The sequence below is a fragment of the Dromaius novaehollandiae genome, chromosome 7 (genome assembly GCF_036370855.1).
Source record: "Dromaius novaehollandiae isolate bDroNov1 chromosome 7, bDroNov1.hap1, whole genome shotgun sequence".
Lineage (NCBI taxonomy): Eukaryota > Metazoa > Chordata > Aves > Casuariiformes > Dromaiidae > Dromaius > Dromaius novaehollandiae.
In genome coordinates, this window is record NC_088104.1 from 1,721,596 (window position 1) to 1,736,180 (window position 14,585).

Consider the following 14,585-nt stretch of genomic DNA (forward strand, 5'->3'; position numbering starts at 1 on the left):
AAAAAAAAAAGAATCAATTCCGCCCCCGAACAATAAAGCTGTCTGTGAAGCCTATTTACCTGGAGATTTATTGATTGCTGGATTTCAGCTGGTTCAGCACGTTATCTGTGCAACGCTGTGAAGGATACAACGCAGGCTGCAGTCGGAAATCATCCTCTGTTTCGCGCTTTGGGCCACGCACAGACCACAGCCACGACGACAGTGTGTCACCCACCTCCCACATTGCCACGCGACAGCACATAACCCAAAGAACAACCCTATAAATAAACTGTAGCTGTATTGTGTTGTAGCTGTAAAGATGTATTTGAGCCATGAAGACCAGATCCAAATCCAATTCCAAAATTCCCCAGCAAAGCATGAATTCTGACTTTCGCTAATAAATTTCAGGAGTTATCCAATATATTTGTGATAATAAATGGGAGCAATTAAATCAGACCAGGGTCATTGCCGGGCTGGCGGGGGAAAGGACGGTGTCTGCGGTTCCCGACGAGCGTGGTCGGGCTTTCCACAAGCCCGTTGCCTCCGCAGCTTCGGCTACCGCTGATGGTCACCGCTCAGCACCCATCACCAGCTGCAGCGGGATACAGGGCGATTTTGCCCGTGACTGTTGTTTTTATGGTAACAGCATGCAGCTAAAATCTGTCTCCTTTCAGGAAATGTGCTTTATCTCCCTCAGCAAATAAAAACCGGAGTTGAGCTATGTATCTTCGTTATCAAGCAGACCATCATCACACCTTCGGCAATTTGTCCCATCAGCGCTGTGCTTAGACGGGATGCCCGGGATGCCAAGAGGGCTCAGGTTCTTCTGCTCCTGAACAACACTGGAGTGTTTTAGCGTCCAGAAAAAGCTCTTTGCACTCAGATAACCCCTCGGATATTTAACTTCCACACAGTAAGCAGATAGGAAATAATAAAGGCTGGCCATAACTCTTCCAAAGGCTTTAGCTAGCTGGAAAAAGCAGACCAGGCACCTAAAAGCCCATCAGCTCCTTGATTACTATATTTATCATTGTTTCAACACAGCAGCAGTTACGGCACTATGATCAGAGAGTCCATTAAAGCACTTAGTCTACCCCTACAGCCATGCATCACATCGGCCGCGGCTTGGCACCTCGGGTACTCATCGCTGAAAAATCAATGGGTCTCCGACACGAGGCATCCTCAGGCAGCCGGAGAAGGCGGCTGGCAGCTGGGGCAACATCTGGCCAAAGGAGGCAGCATCTTCCTGGGCACCGGGCACGCGCGCCGCGCTCGCGCAGCACCCCGCCGGTCTGCGGGGGGTCAGGCTCCTTGGAGATCCATCAGCATAAATGAAAATGTTGCCCAGTTGAGGGACATCTTTACAGACTGAAGAATATATTGTTTAAGCCCCCCATTAATTTGGGAATGGAGCAGAGCATCGGCACGGGCCGCGGCAGCGGATGGGGCATCCCGCGGCACCGAGCGCGTCTCCCACAACCGGGCGAAACCGTGGGAGCGCAGGGACCAAGGCAGCACCGGCTCAAGCAGAGGCATGGAAAAACGAATGGAGAGCAGCGTTTCAACGTCTTCCTCCTTTTCACACGAGATGTAAAGCATTCTGCACCGCAAAAATGCAGGCAGGCGGCAAAATTAAACACGCCTATTTATTCTAAATCAATGAACCTACACAACAAATCCCATCAAAAGGCATCTAAACTCTGGACACTGAATAGCAAACAACATTCGAGATAGGACTAAAAGTAAAAATTGAGGAAGATTGTTACAAGCTAAATATTTTACTATAAAAAAAGATAACCCTTTTCATTCCTCAAATATTGTGTCATTAAAACTAGTATCACGATACTTCTAAAAAAAGTAAACAATTTGTTTGAAGCAGCGATAGGTTTTATCAACTGTGCTGAAAAATATTTCCTGCAAAAACAATGTTAAGAAGTATGTTGAATCAAGACGTTTCCTGATGTTCACTAACAACAGAATTATGTGACATCAGAATTTTCTTTTTTGAATTTGAAACTTTCTGGAACTTCTGAGGCCAATTCCCGGTTACAGGGCTCAGTTTTGCTCCAGCATCTTAATTTTGCATGTATATTTTGTGTGTAAAATGTGAAAACCTGGACAGATGCATTTCCATGTTATTCCCCAGCCCTTTCAGACCCTTGAAGACAGGAACCGCTCCAACAGGAACGGTCACTTTTCCTTACACACTTCCACTCCTGGGGGTTAAGATGACAGTTTCTGATGGTGGAAAAACACGGAGAGCTCCTAAATACCTTTCCACCGAAATACAGTGGCAGTTATCCTTCACGACAGAGTGCCTCTTGGCACCGTGACCCTTGGGCAAAGAGGGAACTCTTCAGCAGGTCGTACGTGCCTGGAGGTGGAAATCAGGCCAGCTGAGACGACACGCATTTCTTCTGGCAATGTAAATTCTACCTCTTTTGCCATATTTCCTTTCTCTGCCTATTAAAAAACCTGTCCCTTCTCACCAGTGAAAGTGCAACTGTGCATCTCGAGTGCATAACCAACAAAATGCAACGATTTTTTTTCCTACTAACTTGCCAAAAGATGTCTTCCTCCAGGCAAAGACCAAGCCTGAAAAATCCCACTCTTAGAAGTTAATTGTCCGGAAATTTATAAATAACTGAAAGTGGAGGATTAGCATCAAAGCACACTTTTGACCCTGTTATAAAGGAGCGCAGTCAATGGGTACACATGTACTCCAACGGGAATAACAGCTCCCGAACTCGATGCAGAAAATGCCAAGCAGAGGAAGGCACTAAGGGCAAACACAACCACGCAGCAGCGAGGGAGCTCACTGATGCAAGGAAAAGTCCACGTTTTGGTGCTCAGCGGCAGGACCGGGGCCACGCAGGGCTGTGATGCCCCGGGACCTCGCTGCCTGGCAGCCGCAGCGCGTGGTCCCCAGCAGACACCAACGGAGATGCAGCTTGCCGCAGCCAGGCTTCATACCCCGTTATCCAAACAGAAGGGCTGAGTTTGCTGCACAGTTAGTTTCATGATTTATTAAGCTCCTGCACAAGTAATATGTTCAAGACCGACAGAGATTTAGGAAGTAAGGAGAGAAACAACGAATGTGCAATAAATAACGCTGCTGCCAGGAGCCTCAGCATCCTCTGCCGACGCGATGCACGCCGCTAGCACGAACCCCTCGCAGCCCGGCCAGACCCTGGCACGACGCGTCGGGAGCAGCTCAGACCGAGCAGGATCAGGCCTGCAGCTCTTCCCTACAACCACACAGGCAAGTTTCCCCCATATCGCCTTTATTTTTATTGCAGCTGGAAATGCTGCACAAGCAGAACGCAAAGGCGTGGAGAACAGTGGACAAAACACCAGACTATTCCTCATTTTCCTTTCTCTTCATTTTTTTTCTTTAAACTTTTCTCCAGCAGCGGTGGCTTTCCATAACAGCAGTGCACCACCGCGCCAGGGGCTGCTGCCTTGTTCCTGCCAAATAATTTTATTATAATTCAGTTAGTTAAAAGCAGCATTTAGTGAGAGTTTCATTTGGTTAACACGCGCAGCTGAAACAGCTGTCTTCCTCAGCCTAAATCTCGCTTCAGCTTGACAAAAAAAAAAAGCCGACAGACACGCGACAAGCTTTTAAATGGAAACTACAACTATCTTATTTCACCCAAAAAACGGCGCGGGCTCTGCAGCCGGTGCAATGCAGCAGCGGTGCTGCAAAGAAGGGGCTGGAAGGAGCCGCGCGAAGGGCTGCACTCCACCCCAGTCCACCCCGGTCCGCGGCTTCATTGGAAAGGTCAATACCGGAGGCCTCCGCCTTATAAACCACAGCAGAGCAGCGAGAGATAAACTGCTATTTAAGTGCATTTTAACCTTTAGCAGTTTTACTGTAATCGACCTCTGCTTTTAAAGGACGGCGGCAATCAGTGAATCGGCTCCACGCGCAGAGCTCGCCGCGCTGGAAGCCCGTTTGCTCCGCGGTGACATTTTGAACACCAACACTAATGCACCTACCCCGATGCCCCGGCGGGCACCAACGCAGCGGCCACCCCGGCCGAGTCGGCAGCTGCATCCAGCGCAACGCAGGCTGGAAGATGTCACCTAAACGTCCCTTCCGCTTCATAACGAAGCGCCTTGGCTTGATGACCAAGACTGTCATCTCCACGCCAGCAACAAGCCCAGCATAGAGAGTTCAGATGGTGAAAACTCTGCTGTAAAGAGTATTTCCCTGGCAAGACAACAAGACGTCTTCCTATTAAGCTGACCATCAGTCGATGTTTTCTGGCCTGCAGATGCCCCGCGTGCTCTCCTAAGGCTGTCTTTTCAGAGGTATCACAGGTCCCAAACCCATTTTAAACATCATAATAAATCACATTATTTTAAAGCAAACGCCCCCAAGTAAGCTCTTAAAAAAAAAAAAAAGAAAGAAAGAAAGAAAGAGAAGAAGCATCCCTCAGCGCTTTGAATATAGCGACGATATTAAGAGAGGTCTGTTCTAGGTCCTGAGGAGAGCTATGTGAGGGCTGGAGGGACAGTGCACTGAATTTATCCATTCTCAGACCACAGCTGGGGATGCTGCAAGAGCACGATGGCAAGAGGAGCCCCCAGAAGGGCAGGAGGCTGCTCCTGTCCTGGCACCCTCGCGCACGGCCGCAGCAGAGACTGAAAAAAAAAAGGAATTTGAGGTCATGAGTTGAAAAATTTAGTTAAAAACCCCCACAGAGTAGTGCCCTAAATAACGAATACTTAGCATGAAGGCACCTGGGAACAGGTAGCAGGTAGGCACGGAGCAGACGGATGGGCCCCTCTCCCAGGTCTCCAGCAGACACAACACCTGCCCGAGGCGGGAAGCCTGCTGCATGCTCTAAAATACCTAAGAGGTATCAATAGGCTGCCGACAAAAAGATACTGACAACATCATTAATAATTTATCAAAAATAACATTCTGAGGAGGGAGTCTGCACTACCAGTGACTTATTTCAGCTCTTCTGAAATCAGCCTTGCCTAAGCCCTCACTGTGGTCTTCCAGTCCGCTTACAGCGCTGTTTATTACAGTAGCCAAAATCTAAGCCATTATTTTGAAATATTCACAAAGGAGGGGAAACAAGTTGCTACCCCAAAATAATGGTAAAGGCTTGGATTAATACAATATGCAAAATATTATCTTTAGAGCATGATTAATATAAAGAAAGCATGTTTTATGTCTTGCTTTTGCAAAAAACAAGATGCTCAAAAATACCACCCTCAAAATTGCAAGAGGCATACCTGACAATCCTTTCAACAGAATTATTTAAGCACTGTAGAATGGTTTACATAAATTCTGTAAATTATAAATAAAAGACAGTATGTATAGAAAAAGAAAAAGTTTATGTAAAAGGGGTAGAAGGAAACGAGCATTGCCTTCACGTGTGCTAAGCTTACTCTGATACTAGCAGAGCAGTGGAGCAAATCTGGACCATCTTCCCCCATGTGCACTGATTTCAGTAACCTAGTGAAACCGATTCCTACCTGCAGAATTATTCTGCAGATTGACATATTTTCCCATTCTTTACTGGTTCAAAATGTTAACTTTTCATCCTTTATGAATATCCATGGGGCAGAACTGTAAAGCACAGCACGACCCAAATCCCGGCTCAGGCAGACTGAGCAGGGCTCAGACGCCTGTTTGGCAGCGAGGTCCCCGTCCAGCTGGTCTCTCTGCAAGCAGCTCGAGGCACATTTGCCACCTGAACCACGGCAAAAACTTGTGCATTCCCAGGAAGCTCTTTTTTCAACATAGCTTTTATACCTTCCAGTGCAAACATGCTCCTGGATACAAAAGTGTGATGGGGTGCAGCAAAAGCCATCACTCCATCATGCCCAGCTATGTAAAAATGAAGAGCACCATGTATTAAGTTATAAAATGAAAGGCCACATAATAATTCTCAAACTAAAATTAACAAACTCCACATACTATAAGACATGTCCTAGTAGCTACAAAAACACTCCACTGAATCCAGGGACGCGGAGACATCTGTTTGTTTAACTGCTTCTCATTAAAGAATCCTAAATTCTGTCTCTTAGTGGAGTTTTAAAGTAACACTGAATAGACCTGAAAATGAACGCCGAAGCACCAAGGCAAACACACTCCTCTGAAATATCAACTCGGTGAAGAGCTTAGTAGGGGATTAGACGTGGCAATTCAACATAAGGCAGAAAATAAAAATGAAATGCTAATAGTCCTGCGGGATGAACTTTTATAACACCTGTGTAAGCAGCGCTGGCTCACAAAGCAGCAATTTATACAGCATTCATCTCCCTCCTCCTGCAAAAACAAACAGAGCTTGGATCATTTTCTAGAGCTACACAGCGAGAATACAGAATAGGAGGGGACTGTTGTACAGCCTTCTTTACCTAAAAGTCTGTGTTATCCGCACCAGGATTACACCATCTCCGCTTGCAGGAGATAATGAGTTTTAAAGTCGGTTAGGTTCAGGGGGGTGTGCGTGCGTGGGGCATTTTCCAAGGCCAAGTAATGGACAGCACAGTCTGGGTGAGGGCGATTTGTCCTATTGCTGTGGTGCCCTAATGGATGTGAAATGATGGTCGTTAAAGCCATTAAGCATTTCAGGGCCTCAGCACCAAGTTTTCTTCCCAAAGGCGGTGGTCAGCAGTCCGTCAGCGGTGCAGCGGGGGACACTTGGGTTCCTGCTCGGCAGCAGCGAGGCCGGTCGTAGCAGCAACCTCAAGTGCCCCGAGGCAGCTGGATAACTGAGATCACGTTCTCAGTAACACCCGTTTCACCAAAATACATCAAATTATCTGCATCTTTTCACCCTCCCTTTAAGCACGTATTCTTTCTTCCACTTAAAGGCTATCTTGTTTTCTTCTAGACAGGTAGGAGACATTGTTTTTCTGCTGCTACGTATGTATTTGCTGCACCTCTTTTGCACTATCCTTCTATTCACTTATTTCTTTTGCCTATATATATCTTTATCTCCTATGTTTCTGGCCACTTATTTGGTTTAAAAAGGTAAGTTAAGAATTGCATAAACCAAATGCTTTTCAATGTCAAAATTCTACCACTTTCTTAACAATTCTCAGTGCAACTCAAAACAAGGACAAAAGGTTAGAAAGAGCTATATCAAAGTCCATGCTGCTGAGGGAGCCGGCTGATGCCACTGCGAGGCCACTCTCAAACGGCTTGGAAAGGTCATGACGACTGGGGAAGGCTCCTGAGGACGGGAAAAGAGCAAATGTCATCCCTATCTTCACCAAGGACGAGGAGGAGGATCCAGGGAACTACAGGCTGGTCAGCCTCACCTCAGTCCTGGGAAGGTGGTGATGGAGCCACTGCTCCTGGGTACCATTTCCAAATGCGTGAAGCACGGGAAGGTTATTGGGAGCACTCAGCATGGATTTAGGATGGGGAAACATACAACAGTTTTGCTTTTCTTTTCTTGGCCAAATCTAGTAACGTAACACAGGCATATAAACAGCAGAAGCATTAACATCAAAGAAGAGCCAAGACTGGGGTGCAACTCTGCTAGCAGCACGGGGTGTGGGTCTGGCTCCAGCAGAAGAAGGCTTCTCCTCCTCGAGGCGCTGCTTCGCTCTACCACTCCAGGTCCCACCCACAATCTCTTCTTTGCCCTCAGCTACCCCAAAGCAGTGCTGCCTGTCTCTTAGAAAAGATGAGCTTGAAATAAGTGTCACCATGCCTCTCTTTCCCAAAGATTTCACTGTGCTCGGTGATTGCTCGCTCATTCCTACTCACTAATGTCAAAAAACAGCCTTCCTCCATTGTTTCACACTAAAATGGCTGCAAGGTGATTATAATGGTCCTGAAAGACACTACACTACAATATTGTCTTCCCTGTGTGAATTAAGGCTGATAAAAGGGAACTCGCTTCGACCTCTTTTTCCCTCTCCCTCTAACACCCTAGAGCAGCCGCTACCTCTCACCCGCAGCGGCTGAATCAAGCCTGAAAGGACCCCAGTGAGGAGCCGGGGTGTCAGCGGGACCCAACTTAAGCCCTCTTTGGTCTAGCCAGTGCTGCAGAAAATATGTTATTTTCTGTAAGTGAATGCACTCCTCTTTCTTCCTCTCACCTCTCATGGATGCCTTACGGGGAACGTTCCCCAAAGACAGGGATGCTGCGGGGCTGGAGGCAGCGGCTCCGCGGACAACGGGCGCACGGGGAAGGTCCCTCTCCCTCTCCCTCTCCAAGGATGTGCTCGCCAACCTCTCCTAGAGATCTCCGCGAGATATCCTGGCTTGCCTGGCCCCTTTGAAAACACACAGTTTCAAGCACTCCTCTGGAACGTGCGCTTCTCAGAGACAGAGAGAAAATCTGTATCTACCCCAGCTATCTAACAACAGGTACAGGACTAGGGGCTGGGGACTTTAATTCAAAATATCCACCGAGCTTCACTCCCCAGAGCTGAAGATACTTCCATTTTCCCCCACCAACTCATGGAGATAAACAGAGAAAAAGGTGCAGTTTCCTACAATGAGGATACTGAAAGGGTTTTTTTTTGTCTTTCTGCCAAAGCTGATGGATTGAGAAAACAGGAGCAGATACTGCCTCTTTTCTGCACTCAGATACAAAGCCAAGACAGTGAGTATTCAGGCTCATTTCCAGAAGACACTGCTTTAGAAAGAAAAACCTCATTTTCTTTGCACGGGTTCTCATGCACAACCACAGGCAGGGTACACGAAGACCATCACTTAGGAACCTCTACCTTGTATTAGGAACTACATGAGAAGTCAAGTAACCCTGTTTTTATACACTGTACCAACAGCAAAATGACATCTGAGATATACAGGCACAGAAGATTGAACCTTATCCTTATAAATAGTTATATGGTTACATAATAATGTCTATTTGACTTTTATAATTACACTGTGATGCCAGCTGCATCCTACCCACATGCTTCCAGGAGAGTCCACACAGCTCCTATGAACACGGACCTTCGCTAGCCGCTTGGAACGATGTTACTTCAAACAGAAAACTGACTGGGAAATCTTAATTCTGAAGTGTTTTTTCACAGAAAACAAACAAATAAACAAAATACAGAATAATAGAGAAAAAATTCCAGCTAAGGGTAGCTGTTACACATCAAACACCATGTAAGTGATGCAGGACACAAAATGTTAGAAGAGGTGTAGTAATTTAGTCCCATAAGCATGCAGCATGCTTAATGAGTGTTCAAAAATAAAATAATTCAGCTCCACAATAATAGATTCAGCAGCACACACTAGTCTAAAACATTCACTTTATTATGTTTTCTTAATCCTATTGAATTTAATTTTTCTCATCTTTATAATAAATTCACTCTTGTAAATATGAAGCCACTATAAATGTTAATAGCCCTCCACTCGACCATGTGTCCTAAAACTTGATTCGCATTAATATTTTCAAGTACCACTGGGTCATTGCTGCCACTGATTTTCAGCAGCAACAAACTGTACTGAATGCTGGAGGAGATATCCAGACATTCCCAAATCAGATAATGGAGTAAAAACCCAAGACAATTACACATCTATTCTAAAGCTGTGCTAAACAAACTCTGCTAAAATAGACTGCTTTTCTGACAGGCTCTTACTGGGTTGCAGTCAAAAAAAGGAATAAGCACTGGGAAACAATGCAAAACGTCAACACAAATTTGATATGCCAACTTGGCAGACTAATTGCAAATGCTTTCAAACCAGTCATAAAAAGGTGCACGACTGAAACGCAATGCTGCACATCCTATTTTGATGAACAATGATTTATTCATTTTGTTAAAAACTTCCATTTCATTTTCATCTCTGGATTTAATTTCTTCATTATTACTACTTCATACAAAGGCAGAAAATGAATATTCCATAATTTGATTGTCACGTAATTGTCTTTTAATTATTCCATTTACGTTAAGTTCGTTTCTTCAACGAAGTCTAAATTTGCACTTGCTCTCCAGCATTTTGCAGATTTTGCAGAACGGAAAGAAGAAAAACAGCAAATCCTGACGCAGGTCGTGCCAGCTACCCTAGATACGTGCAAGAGCATTTTAAAAGGGGCAAAATGCACAGGGCAAGCAACTGAACCGCCTGAGAGGCAGAGGAGCATCTAGCTGCCTTTTTGCACTGGGAAGCTCCGCACTGCTATAAATACAGAGCAGCACCTACAACACGAGCTGCGGAAACCGCAGGGGAATTAATCGCGGATGCCAGGGGAGCGACGTCAGCGGCAGCGCCGGCGGGAGAGGAGCCGCGCGGCTCCCGGGCCCGTGAAGCCACCTGCGCACCGAGGACAGGGCGTTCCGCTCCCTGCGCCGCACGCCACGGGGACACCCACGCCAGCATCGCACTGCAGCCTGTTTCCACGCCGTAAGCACATTTCCAGAAGAGGAACAGTTTGCTCTTTCTTGTGTTTTTTTCTTTCCTATGGGACACGTTAGCTTACAGGGAAAACAGAGTTTATTAGATCTCATGTTTGCAGAGTCTAGAAAAAACGTTTTGGCAACAGCAGATCCTCAAAACGAGGGTATCCACGCGACAAGGCAGAGCGTCCCTCCTCGCCCGGCTTGCGGTCTGCGCTGGCATCTCATGCCCCCCGTGCCCCCTTGGAGCAGGAGTCAGTAGCTACGTGACGGTGAAGAACAACACTGTGCATTACACCAGAAAAAACACCGCATTCAGCCACAACCGCACTCACAGTTAACGAGGTGACGTAGCGTGCTGCTTGTCCCCAACGCTCCCCCACCACGTCCTGCTTTTACGTATCCTAAAGACCAGAGGGAAACCTTCCTCTTCGTCAAACCGAGCTGTAGAAATTCCACAAATGACCCAGTAACACTGTTAAATATACAAAAATAACTGCAATATCAACCTAAAAGACAAATTTTTTTGTGACAAAGGACTCATTTTCAGAAACAGCACAATAAATCACTCCTTATTTAACAGCAGTGAATAATAAACCCATTCTAGTTCATTCCTATTTTTTCAGGTTATGTATCGCAAAGACAGCGTGGGATTTCTCCGAGCTCCATGACCTGCACCCATTATGTCCAGCATTAAAACGTTCACCACCGTAACACGACGTGCAGGATACAGATGTTCTTTCTTACTTTTAAGCCCTATTTTCTCAAAGAGGAGTATGTTCTTTTTATAACTGGGCAGCCTTGCATAATCATTTTGGCTATGATTTTAGCGGAAGATGGGCGATGAGAGATGAATTTGAACAGGATGACGCACCGGTGGCCTCTGCTCCACGTGTCCTTCCTCAGCTGCACGATGCCCCTGCCCTCTTCAACCCGACTATCCCAGCAAAAGGATAACAACATTGAAGATGATCCAAACAACATGGTCCTCATCAAGGCAGTTATCTCCCAGCTATGACTCAAAAGAAAGGTCAAGTTACATATACTGAGTAGCACAGATTTTTCTTATGAAACAAAGAGGAATGGATAAAAGAGAGTCCATGATTAATAAAAAGCAGAATAACAAGAAACAAACTCTGCAGAAAACTCTTTATCTTTACTAAATTTAATATTTTTAACTCTACATTGTTCTGCTTCCTCAGACAGTCCCTGTCTTGCCTTCTCCTCCTCCTCCCAGAGAGCTTTTCCCCCTTTTCGTTCCTTATGACAATGATATAATGATTTTTGTCTTTTCCCTTCTTTCCACTGAAGATACAGCCAGGAAACATCAGACATAATATCTTAGAAATATTCCTCTTGTAATTATCACCCATTTTCAGCTGTATTAAGGGAACTAGCTATTTATAATGCTACTCTGGGCAACAGCATCCAGAAGCACGCAAAACACGCACGCGACGTGCAGAGTTCACAACCCGCAGCCCGGGAACGCGCTCGAGGGACACAACGTAAGCAACAGTTTGGTGTTTCGCATTTTTAACTGCTGTATCTGTCATTCAGTGTTAAAGCCAACGGACGGAGACCAAGAGGTTGGAAGCTCAGCCTCGTCAGAAACCAAGCTGACCCTGATTTTAGCTGAGCACCGTCTCCCCAAGGCTGCACCCAAACCAGCACCAAGGCCACCAACCCATCCCAGCCACAAAAACATACGGGCAGATTAGCCCCACAAACCAAATTTGTGCTGGTACTCAAAAAGGAGGTATTTTAAAGTGATGTCTGACATCTCGGGACTTCATTTGACACATTCCCTGCCATACCAAAAGATGCCACCTATCTTACCCCAAATGCTGGTCTTTCTCCTTATATTCTCACCGCGGTGAGAAAGGATATTTGTGAGCACGTCTGACTTGAAAAAGCACAGGATGATGTAAAATAATAAATACCAGACAAAGCATAAGAAAAAGCTTGCTGGATCCTTCAACCCACAATAATCCTAATTATCACTGTTAACCAAAATTTACGATACTGATTATTGGGTAAAAGACCTCTTCTTGAGCGGTTTCAGAAATGTGCCTTCTAGATTTGTTTTTTCTCCCCCGTGCAGTCTGGCCAGACATAAAAGCTTGCTGATATTCAAGTAACACTACATATTTATTATATTTTAATCTGTTTTTCCCCACCGAGATGAAAAAGGTTGCCCTCGGAGACTGAATAAGGAATCTCCTGATCTTGCAAGTCCCTGTGATCTTAGGACCAAAAGATGGCCATAAGCTCGGGCACCGCAGGCGTCTCGGTGGCAGAGCCGGATCTCCACCCTAGGTGTTTACAGGAAAACTATCACATTATTTTTCTTTCCTGACACTTTCGTGTCGTCTCTTGTATTAACCAGTACAGCTTCAACGCTGAGGTTTCGCCCCCAGGAAGGTCTCAAACAGAAGCAACTTTAAAGGTCCTGGCTGCGGTCATGGAAATTAAGACAGAAAATGCATTTCTGTGAAATTAATGAAAGAAATGTATCTTTACAAAAGCCTTCTACCGTGGCAGTTTACTAAAATATCTTTAACAGCACTGGTTTTCCATGCGCTGCAGATTTTAACTCTCATCCTTGGATAAAAATAAAAAAGCCTCATGACTGTGTAATTACTGGAGAGACATCACACAGCTACAGGGCCGCGGTGAGTGGAAAGCAGCAGCGGACGACGCGGATATGAGACCTGACAGACCCCAGGGGACATCAGCACAAAACGAGCCACGGTAACTTGCTAGCCGCAGTAGTGAACCGTAGCACATCAGAGCGAATTATGCAACCAGTCTCTCATTAATAGCAAGTATTTTTGTGGCTCTGACCCCGCACCGCCGTGCATCCTCTGCTCCCGCGGCGCACACGCACGTGCACACGCACACGCGCTCTCGTGCCAGCGGCTCGAAGCCGGCCTCGAGGAGGGGGCCTCCCTTTGCAGCCTGCCAACACCCCCACGCTAAATACGAGACATACTACCACAGCCTAAGTTGCAAACACTCAATCTGGTAATCAACAGGAAACAAATACAACCTTGAAAGTCGCTTGCTAATAATCCTACTGCCTTTATGTCATCAACCACCTCGGGGGGGGTTGTAAAGCATGGTCAGTTTACTTATTTCAATATAGAATTAAATACATACATGAAGTTAAATATATATAATTATTTCTATCTTAATTATATGTATCATTTACCTTTGCTAAATAATATATACAGTTAAGTATGCATGTATGAGTGATTATGCAAATGTCAGAGAGAATTATAAGACTACACTAATATCCAAAGCATATTTTCTTCGGGGAACACATGTTTTTCTTCTTCAACATATTTTTCTTTTTGGAACATGCGAAACTTTAACAATCCAGGTGAATCTTGAAGAGTCCTTAAAAGGCTTTTATTGATGTTTTTCCTTAATAATCACATGAAATTGCCACTTTCACTCTTCTCTGTAACAACTCGTAGCAAATCCCGCAGGAGTCCCGTAAAGGCGCAAAGCCTCGGAAGGCCAGTCCTGCCTTCCCCCCTTCCCTCTTCGGTTTCCCTTTTACCCTTGGGAGAAAACTGCTTCCTATCGACTGACAAAATGCCAAGTAAACTCAGTTCAGTGCAGATAAATGAACTCATCCATGGTATCACCGGGCAAATCATCCCTTGCTATTGCAGAAGTACAGTATTTCGGAAAATACTACAAATTACGTGACAATATAATTGTTTACCAAGCGGTTGGGATTCTTTCCTGATACACAGTTTGGCCACATCGGCTTCACACTCTTCTGAATTATGACAGATTGCTTAAAACTTGTGCTTATATGCTGTGATAAATAGCAGCATGTGAATTATATTCAGCTGTGGCTACATCTCTAAAGTTAGCACTACAGCAAGTATGAGTCTTGATCTATAAGGAATAAATGAATCAAAACAGAAGAGGTAAGAAATCACCTGATTATTGTCAGGTGAAAAACCAGTCCAAAGGCAGCTCCTTACTAGCAAGCTGGATATTTCTAACAGCTTATTGTGAAGTAGGATAAAGTTAGTTTGGTATTTATTTATATAAATGCTTAGGATTTTGATTACTAGCTGCAGCAATGAGCACTTCTGCAGTTCATGTCTTTAGAGCTGCATTCTCAGGCAAAAGAATAAACATTTTTGGTTTTGTAACTGAGAGGATTTAATAGTAAGAAAAACCATCTGACGAAGGAAGGACACTGCTCAGCATCAAATCTTCCAAAATCCATGCATTCTTTAGGAATCACAGAA

The 14,585-nt window shown here is 45.2% G+C and overlaps 1 protein-coding gene across 1 annotated transcript in view; it reads right to left on the reverse strand.

Annotated features, from left to right (window-relative positions):
- KCNJ3 (potassium inwardly rectifying channel subfamily J member 3) overlaps positions 1-14,585 on the reverse strand; it is a 50,223-nt gene that overhangs the window by 18,438 nt on the left and 17,200 nt on the right. The window lies entirely within an intron of this gene.